This window comes from Anopheles marshallii, chromosome X (genome assembly GCF_943734725.1).
Source record: "Anopheles marshallii chromosome X, idAnoMarsDA_429_01, whole genome shotgun sequence".
Classification (NCBI taxonomy): Eukaryota; Metazoa; Arthropoda; class Insecta; order Diptera; family Culicidae; genus Anopheles; species Anopheles marshallii.
Window position 1 is genome coordinate 17,596,520 of NC_071325.1, and position 7,085 is coordinate 17,603,604.

The following is a 7,085-nucleotide window of genomic DNA, read 5'->3' on the forward strand; positions in this document are numbered from 1 at the left end:
GCGGAGCAGCAAACATATTAATGAGAGCGAAAGTTTTTCCGGCGAATGGTTAAAGGATTTTGCCTACAAGTTCTGCCCTGACTTCGTTCCTGCGCAAAATTTCTCTCAACATGCGCCTGGTAGTGATTCTAGGATGGATTCACCTTTCACCATGATGGAGTTTTCCCTTGCTCTCTTGTCTAGCAACAATTCTACCCCAGGTTTGGATCAGGTGAAAAGTAAATTGCTTCAGAAACTACCAGACGTGGGAAAGAAACGATTGTTGAAGTTATTTAACCAACTGTGGGAGTTCAACATCGTCCCGCCAGACGGGAGAGAGGTGAAGGTTGCCACCATTCTTAAGCTTGGTAAACCGGCATCAAGCCACGAATCGTACCGGCCTATTTCGTTACTTTCGTGTCTGAGAAAACTCTTTGAAAAGATGATTCTTTTTCAAACGGCTTTCTTTCAGCTACCCAATTTGGTTTTCGCAAAGCAAAGGGTACAAACGACTGCCTAGCGCTTCTTACAACAGAAATTGTACTTGGTCGTGCTCGCAAACAAAACATGGGTTGTATTGTTTATTTGTTTATTAATATTATTAACCGATGGACTGTAGAGCCCTCTCGGTATCGTAATCGTATAACATCGAAAACAGACTTAACAATACATTACAACGGTACAAACAAATTACACGGTAACCGCAAGACAGACAGAACACTAAGTGGTTGGACGGGAGCCTCGAGAAATATTGTTGCGCGTAATCAACTCCATCGCTGAGATATCCGGCTCGAACACGTCACTCACTAAGTTGAACTCACGACACATACGGATCAGCGGATCACCAGAGCCAAACGTGGTTCGGGGATTCGAAATGGCTAACAATGCCCGAGAACGAAGCGCCCTTGCAGGCACGTACAAGTGAATCGAAGAGAGCAGCGTTGGACAATCGATGCTACCGTTCAGAAGACCAGTGACGAAGGAAAGTCTGGTGTGCTGAATGCGGTCAGCAATAGATGGCAGCCCGAGCAGAAGACACCTGGTTCTGTACTCCAAATGACGATTCCAGGAATGGAGCGCAAAGCGCGTAGCTCTACGTTGGATGGACTCGAGACGCGCGAAGAATCGAGGATGGTCACCACAAAATACAGGCGTATTCCATCAGCGAGCGAACTAATGAGCAGTACAGCGTTTTGATGCATAAAGGATCCTTAAGCTCGCGTGTCATGTTGACAACCAAACCAAGCAGTTTGTTGCTTCTAGTGACTACACGGTCAAGCTGCTCATCAAAAGAGTCTGCTATCGATAAGCACACAGAGATCCTTGACGCATTCAATTCTTCCGAGGATTTTGTCATTCAGCTCGTAATTAAAGAGCGCTGAAGCTCGCGAACGACTAAAGTGATGGTGACGCATTTATCGACGCACAGGGTTAAAGCATTACGCCTGCACCAGGAACTCGCGAAGGGAGGCCTGGAGCTGAAGATGATCGTCCGGCGTGCGAATAACACGAAAGATTTTTGCGTCGTCAGCATATAACAGGTAGTTGTCTTCGGGAAGCACCATGGACACGTCATCGATGTACAGCGTGAAGAGCAAGGGCCCCAGATTGTTGCCCTGAGGGACGCCGGAGGTTGCGCGGAGAGGTCTGGAAAGATGTGAGCCCAGCCTTATCGAGTAAGATCGATCGGACAGGTATGAACTGAGCCATGCCACCAGAGGCCTTGGAATGCCTAACCTGTCAAGCTTGGCAAGTAAGATAGTGTAAGACACACTATCGAAGGCAGCTTTGATGTCTGTATAAATAGCGTCCACTTGGAAACCTGCATCAATGGTGTTGTATCTTTGGTTTACACCAATTCAATTTATTACATAAAACAAAATGAAATACTATTTTTTTACAACAACGGTTAAAACTTGTCTTAGGACGGAGACCCTCAACGTCCGATCGTTGCTCTGGTGTTCAGCAATCTCTCTCTGAGTGTGTCAACCGAACGCACACATCACCAGGTGGCAGTCCCTGTCACCTGTGAGTGGAGATTAAGTACCGTTTCCACTCCGACGTGCTTCATCCCGGTTGACACACACTCTCATGTTGACATCCCCCCTTCTTAATACCGTTGGTACGCTGCCATCCACTGTACAGGTCTTCGAACTCGCGAAGAACGGCGTGGAGGCGGTACTGGTGAAGACGTTGCACTACCTGCTGCTGGGGATGTTTGGGTAGACGCCTTTAGATCACCCTGAATGTTGGATAGGCTTCTTTGGCGCATTTGGTTTATGTGTGATCGCATTTTCCTACCATCTTCTATCCTTACTTCATACATCACCTTTCCAACTCGCTGGGTGATTTCTCCTAAAACCCATGTCCATTTGTTCCTACGATACAGCTTTACATACACAGGATCTCGCACTTTAAATTCTCTGCATTGGACCTTGGAGTTTATACATGGAACTGGTTTTTCCGGAGGTTTCACTAACTCCATACACGTGCGTATTTTGCGTCCGAACATTACTTCTGCAGGTGTTTTATACTCTAGCAGCTTGCTTGGAGTGCTTCTCCTATGTTAATAAAAACATGTCGACTGCTTCCTTTACCGTACATCCATTTTCCTTGAATTTGCTGAATGCTCTCTTAAAAGTATCCACAAACCTCTCTACTTGTCCGTTCGACTGGGGGTGAAAAGGAGCCATGCGTAGATGTTCTATGCCATTTGTGTTGCAGAAATCACCAAATTCTGCACTCGTAAATTGGGTACCGTTATCGCTAACCAGCACTGCAGGCATACCAAACCGCGCAAACATGTTGCGTAATAAGCCAATCGTTGTCCCCGACAAAATACTAGTTGTTTGGATTACTTCTGGCCACTTCGAAAAGGAATCAACAGCCAAGAAAAAATACTCTCCATCTATCGGGCCTGCAAAATCTACATGCACTCTTTGCCACGGTGTGCTCCCTTCAGCTATGTGCTGGTGTTTTAGCTGCTAATGCGCATGAATGACACGATTTGACCAGCTCTTCTACTTCCTTATCTAAACCAGGACAATATACATAACTGCGGGCGAGCGCCTTCATCCTTTCCATTCCTTCATGCCCCCGATGTAGCTGTTTCAAACACTGATCCCTTTGCGATAAAGGAATTACTACTCTTTCTCCGAAAAGAATAGCATCACCGAACGTCGATAACGAATCACGTCTTGACCGGAAATTCTTCAGCTCCCAATCGTCTAGCTCTAACATCGGCCACCTATTTTGCATGTACTCACGCACTTTTTGCAATCGATGATCCTTTTTTGTTTCACGTTCTACATCACAGAACTTTAGTGGTATAGCCTTACTAACACTGCTAACAATCGACCGTACGTCGTTCTCTATTTCTATACTCGCAATAACGACATCCTCTTCCGGTCTATCATGTCTTGCAATCAATCGAGATAGCACATCGGCATTTCCAAACTTCGATGTTGATACATACTCTATCTCAAAATCATATGAGAGCAACGTCAATGCGTAACGCTGTAGGCGATTGGCGGTATACACAGGGATGCCCTTCTTGGACCCGAAGATTCGTAAAAGCGGCTGATGATCGGTCTGTAACCGAAAATGTCTCCCGAACAGCATCCGATGAAACTTTGTGACTGCATAGACTACTGCTAGTCCTTCACGATCTGGTTGGCTATATCGCTGCTCGGTTGCCGTCAGCGCTCTCGATGCATGCTGAATTACCTTCATTTTTCCACTTGGCCATCTATGTGCTATTGTAGCTATTGTATTCCAACCGATGATGCATCTGCTGATACAACTATCTCCAGTCTTGGGTCGTAGTGTGTGAGTAATAGATCTGACGAAAGTATCTTTTTAAACTGCTCAAAGGCATATTGGCATTTCTACGACCAATGAAAGCCTCTTTCCTCCTTGAGCAGATCATCGAGGGGTTCACGCAGCATACGCATGTTCTGTACAAACTTGCCATAAAAATTGATGGCTCCTAGGAATGATCGCACTCCTGCAACATCTGTAGGGGGCGGCAATTTCGTTATGGCTATAATCTTTTCAGGATCTGGCCGAAATCCTTTCTCATCTATCAGATTACCCAGACACTTGATCTCTTCCTTGTTGAAACTACACTTGCTCTCTCGTATAGTGAAGCCATATTCTTCAAGCCTTCCTAAAACTGCATTTAGGTTTTGTGCATGAGTTGCCTCATCTTCCCCGCCTACAACAATGTCATCCATATATGCTGCTATTCCCACCAGTCCAGCCAACATCGTGTCCATAATCTGTTGGAAGGCACCTGGCGCTGCCTTCACTCCTGGTGGAAGTCTATTGTATCGATACAACCCTCGGTGCGTATTAACTGTTAGCAGCTCACGGTACGCTTCAGCTACCTCTACCTGCAAAAAAGCGTCGGAGAGGTCAATCTGACTAAACAATGCGCACTTACTTAGACTGGCAAAGATCTCCTCTGGCAATGGCAGCGGATACTGATGAGGCATCAGCATGTTATTCAAACCCGTTGAATAATCGCCACAAATCCTTATGGTACCATTTGCTTTCCGCACCACTACAATTGGCGCTGCCCACTCTGAAAAATCCACCTTCGTGATGATACCTTCTTCCTCCAGCCTTTCCAGCTCACTTTCAACTTGCTGCAACACAGCATACGCCACTGGACGCTTCGGCCGAAACACAGGAGTCGCTCCTTTTTTTCAGCTTAAGCTGAACATTCGCCTTTGTACAGCATCCAAGCTCGTTCGAAAACAGCCTTGGAAATTTCTCCCTCAGACTGCCGCTGGATATTTGCGCCAAATTCACCTTACTGCAAACCGATTTCAAAGGAACGTCCCACAATCCAAATACTTCCATTGTACCTCTTCCTAATAACATCAGATCCTCACTAGTGACACGCACTGTACACACTCTGGATTGCTGTCCAACCAACACCGCACATTGGAATTCGCCCAAAATCGCTAGATTATCACCTGTCGCCGATTTTGCTTTCACAGACCAGCGTCTGTAGCGTCTGTGCAACTTAGGTCTACCTAAATAGTGCCATTTTTCTTCCGATATGATCGTAATGTCCGCACCCGTGTCTATCATTAGTCGCAATGGCTTACCTAACAAAATGGCGTCCGCATAACCACATTTTGGCATTCCAATCACGTTAACCGTTACTGTTTTTACATACTTTTGTTGCCTTCCGGACCACTGGGATGCTGAATGACAAAATTCCTCTTTATGCCCTAGCTTCCGACATTGCGCACATTTATGGTTCTTGAATGAACACTTCCTAGCAAAATGCCCCTCTCCACATAACCAACATTTTACCTTGGGCTTATCAGTGTGAGGCACAGTATAGTGGGGTCTGCGTGAATGAGCGAGATCTTTTCTTCTGAACGAACCTTTAGTGCCCTCATTGATCACGTTTATCTTCTTCTGCTGCTCCCCGAGAGCAGCAGTATCATTACGTAGGTTTGTTAACATTTGGCACTGTTCAGTGAGCTGCCCAAGCGTGACGTCATTCCGTTCTTCAATTCTACGCAATAAACGCATACGTATGTCTGAGTCTTTTTCGTCCTTTAATCCACACACGAATATTAGGCACTTAAGAGCTTCCTCAGACAGTCCTGCTAGCTCTGTTTCAACAGTGTATTTTTTCACACGACACGCAAACATAACATAATCCTCCGTAGCATTCTTACTAAGCTGCAAGCACTTGAAACGTTGACTCACTTTTGACTCTTGGGAGCCAAACAGCACCTTCATACTCCTCATTGTGGTCTCGAAATTGAAATCATTCACTTTCCTAGGCATGATGTAGCTGCAGTATCTCTCATGTTCGGCCAGGCCAAGCTTCCGTAGGAGTAACCGAACTTTCGCATCGTCGTCGAGCTTTACTGCATCCTTTTCAAAGAGCGGCTCGTACCTCGCGTACCATCCGGCGAACGTAACCTTCGTTTCGGGATCATAGCAAAACTCTTTGATGTTTCCGGCTAGTAGATCGACGATTTGCTCCGCACTCACGGGTTTCTCCTGGGTTGTAACGGCCGCAAGAACGTTGCTTATCAGCTTTTCTTGCTGCACCATGAACGCTTGCTGCTGTTGCACGATCATTTCCTGCTGTCTCCTAAACAGCTCCTGAAGCCAGCCAACACTCGGCTCGACCGGGTTGTTGACCCGTTGCTGCTGCTCTTGACCGTTTTGCAATGGCTGCCACGCGTCATCGTTGAAATTCATGCCGTCGCTTGATATTGGTTCCTTGCAGTCCGCAGATTAAGTCGTCCTCGTCGCCACTGTTGTATCTTTGGTTTACACAAATACAATTTTTTACATAAAACAAAATGAAATACTATTTTTTTACAACAACGGTTAAAACTTGTCTTACGACGGAGACCCTCAACGTCCGATCGTTGCTCTGGTGTTCAGCAATCTCTCTCTGAGTGTGTCAACCGAACGCACACATCACCAGGTGGCAGTCCCTGTCACCTGTGAGTGGAGATTAAGTACCGTTTCCACTCCGACGTGCTTCATCCCGGTTGACACACACTCTCATGTTGACATCCCCCCTTCTTAATACCGTTGGTACGCTGCCATCCACTGTACAGGTCTTCGAACTCGCGAAGAACGGCGTGGAGGCGGTACTGGTGAAGACGTTGCACTACCTGCTGCTGGGGATGTTTGGGTAGACGCCTTTAGATCACCCTGAATGTTGGATAGGCTTCTTTGGCGCATTTGGTTTATGTGTGATCGCATTTTCCTACCATCTTCTATCCTTACTTCATACATCACCTTTCCAACTCGCTGGGTGATTTCTCCTAAAACCCATGTCCATTTGTTCCTACGATACAGCTTTACATACACAGGATCTCGCACTTTAAATTCTCTGCATTGGACCTTGGAGTTTATACATGGAACTGGTTTTTCCGGAGGTTTCACTAACTCCATACACGTGCGTATTTTGCGTCCGAACATTACTTCTGCAGGTGTTTTATACTCTAGCAGCTTGCTTGGAGTGCTTCTCCTATGTTAATAAAAACATGTCGACTGCTTCCTTTACCGTACATCCATTTTCCTTGAATTTGCTGAATGCTCTCTTAAAAGTATCC